We start from the raw sequence: 3,534 nt of genomic DNA, 5'->3' as shown, positions 1-3,534 counted from the left end.
GGCTCCACCCACGGCGGCGAAACCGCCGACACTCCTTCGGCCACTTCCTCGGTCGGGCTCCTCCAACCACCGTACGGCCGCCAGACGTTGTCAGCTCTGACACGGACATGCGGCACAGTTACCTAGGGGCATTGTCCCGCCGAGAGCCGGGTCAACCCTGGTGATTAGACGGCTTACACGGCGACATGACGTTTTCACGGCGGCTCTGACAGCCTACAGTGAGTTGACAGTTCCTCACTTGTCCGCGCCATTAATGATGGCGCCATACCGCGCTCCACTATATATACCGGGAAGGCAACAGTGCAAGGGATCGATCCGCTCCGTCTCTCCCAAAAAACACAGGCTCGCTTCTCTCTCTCTCGAGCTCTCCGTCTATATTTCACTGTTGTCCAGTCACCTCTCTGACTTGACCGTCGGAGGGTCCCCGCCGGAGCCGCCTCCGGTCAGTGCGGACTTCCTTTTGCAGGTGCACGCTTCCCGGCGATCGGGCGACGAGGCGATTGGCCGCAACAGGACTCATCACAGTAAGGCTAATGCAGGATCTGAATTCTCAAACCCAAAATAACCACTTAAAAACTACCAGAAACAACGAGGCAAACTACCTATTGCCCGTAGAAAAGCGTAAACAAGCATATATAACTGCCACACTTCGAAGTGGAAGGTGATCAATATATATATATATAGATAGATATAGATATAGATATTACACCATGCTTGATACATGAACTTAATTACCACTAAACACATTTGTATTTATATACTTACATCACCCAAGGAAGTTCCCTCTCTCTGTCCTCTTATCAACCTTACTTTAAATTATATTCCACTACTTTTATCTCTTTTTCTGGTAAGGTGTCCCAAGGAAACAGAGAGGTAGACAAAAGCCATGACATCAAATTAACAATCGGGTTCTTTGATGGTCATCTGTCATGAATTTCCCGCTCTTAATCCTTAATCCTCGCAAAGCAAAAGCTTAAACCCTGCTTAACCAACGTAGACGAGCTACGGTTTGGTGGGTGCACAAATTTGCAACTCGGGCACGTTAGAGTGGCCTTGCACATCACGACCAGCATATGGCACCGCATGCACACAGTAGCCACCATCTCGGCCGGTTGATCAGCATCAAGGGATATCCAGGATAAGGACTTCAACATGCTGCCAGAAATTATCCTTGGGATTGCACCAATTGCCACAAGAGTCCTGCTTTGCTCTATCTTTCTCCATTGATGTGGCTTCTCGGGGCTCAAACGTGAGGTGAGCTCGAGGTCCAGGCTCGGACATGAAGTCAGTGGCTCTGCACTTCCTCTAGGATCTTTGGAGCTCCTCTTGTGTGTCCTGATGCTATCTAAGTGTTTCTGGCCTGACTGCAATGCAAGAAATGATTACTGCAACTGTTAGTACAGCTTCCAAGCAAGCTTAATTATAAAAATATATATATTACAGAATTTATAATTTTAGTTTTATAAAGTTGAATAAATTAAACTTCTCCAAATTAATATCCAGGAGGATAGAATTATTAGTCTACCTTGCCATCAAGGCATCGTTGGCGCCACTCTAATGGCAAGGGAGTGTCCAGATGGAGCTCGAGGTCGGGCTTCGTATCCTTGGACTTTAACAAGTTGATCTCCTTTGCAAAGAAGTCGTCACTCTCTTCGCCGGCTCCCTCTTCCTTTTCTTCGATAGCTGGTTCTCGAGGTTAAGGCATAAGTTTTCCTCTGGGGAAAGGGCTGCTTGCAAGGACACCATAGCTTCTGATCAACAGAACCGAGCACTTCCGTTTCCAAGCTCTATCTCTCTTTCTCTTCTGTTGCGTGTAAACTTCACCCTTCTCTCTGTGCATCTGATGGTGGATTTTGGACTGCTTTATAGGCTAGATTAAAAGGCTCATTTAAGAGCAGGGAACTGCAAGCAAGGTTCCGATAGAGAAAGCCATAAGAACACTGGAGAGGCCCACAATCCCCACCATGGCACGTATCCACTTTTACCCACTAAGATCCAGTCACCACCACTTTCTACATCACTTCATATGTTTCTCAAAGTTAATGGACTGTCTAGTTTTCGTCACACACGTCACAAACCACAAACAGCAACAAAGGAAGTAGCGAATCTATAATATGCTGCGCTTCACTGCAGATTGGCCCGTTTAACCACAGCCATTTGATCAATGCCCTTTGGGTACACGAAAGGAATCAGATGGGGATGTTGAGATTACGGGAGAGAGAGATGAATTAAAGAGGGGGAGAGAAGTGGTTTGAGAGGAGGGTGCAAGATTAAAAGGCAGCACTAAAATAAAGGGCAAGGCTATACGGTTGAGGATGGATTGAATGCGCTCGCTTTCCATTGACTCCAACTTCCGCATTTGAATCACCTCAAGAAAAATTTAAAGCACCCCAACACCCTCTGTAAACCCTAATTTAAAACAAGCACACCCCATGAAATAAATAGACACCCTCCACTTCTCCTAATCCAGCGCTTCTTAAATTTCTTAGATCAAATTTCGAAATTACCCTATTTAATTCACATAAAATTAATGCTCGTGCATTGATGGCCTTGTCCGATTTTTACTTTTCAAATCTTGCTACCATTGTTTGGTGGATAAATATGATAGAAAAATTATTCAACTTTTAGTTGATTAACTTATACATATTCTTATATATGTAAATCATTTTTACATAATAGCAGCGATCGATAAAATTAGAAAGAAAAGCTTACTCATCTAAGAGGTAGATGAGTCCTTTATCCATAAGAAATAATATTTTTATTTTATTTTAAGATAATCTCAACTATAATATTAATAGAATATAATAAAAAATATTTAAAATATGAATAGATTTTTAGCAATTTATTTAGAAAGTAGTATTGCAAAAGAATATTGATAATAAATTTCAGAAATATTTTTTAATATATAAAAATTATTTTTTTTATCTAAATATTTTTTAAAAAAATACTTATACGGTAAAATATAAATTATCGAGTAAGTCTTTTATCCTTTCAAAAAAACAGGCCCTATATCTTACCTATTAGTTATGGTTGCTGCAAGGGGTTGGATTTGAATAACTTGGTGGCAGCCATGCGAGTCTCCATTCCTCAGGGAGACGTACAACCATATGGAGGCATTATGATTAACTAAATTCTAGCATGTATATTGCACATGACAGGAAAGATGAATGTGTGTGATTGTTCTTTTGAATTAATGGTTGAGATGGTAATTTCTTTCGAGATAGAGAACTGATTTTCCAAGGTGAATTTTATGTTTGATTTCTTTGCATGGTGAACCCCTTTTTTTTTCTTCTTCTGATGAAAGGCATGGTGACCTCATTAGAATGCTAGAATCTGATTAATGATTTTGTTGCACTGGCACTGTTCCTTTCTTTCTCACACATCATCAAGTGTGGGAGAGGTCAATGTTCATCTTACATTGCCAAAAGTCGTCTTCATGTATTAATAATAGTTTATATTCATATCCCATGGCTTGATGATGGAAGGAGTTTTGTCAACAAACACAAATATGCACTTGGGTTTAGATTTGAAAAT

General features: G+C 41.3%; 1 pseudogene; it reads right to left on the bottom strand.

Annotated features, from left to right (window-relative positions):
• Positions 1-951: 951 nt before the first annotated feature.
• Positions 952-1,860, bottom strand: LOC140852075 (uncharacterized; annotated as a pseudogene).
• Between the last annotated feature and the right edge of the window lie 1,674 nt (positions 1,861-3,534).

This window comes from Elaeis guineensis, chromosome 10 (assembly GCF_000442705.2).
Source record: "Elaeis guineensis isolate ETL-2024a chromosome 10, EG11, whole genome shotgun sequence".
NCBI lineage: Eukaryota > Viridiplantae > Streptophyta > Magnoliopsida > Arecales > Arecaceae > Elaeis > Elaeis guineensis.
This window is presented reverse-complemented; position numbering and strand designations above follow the sequence as displayed.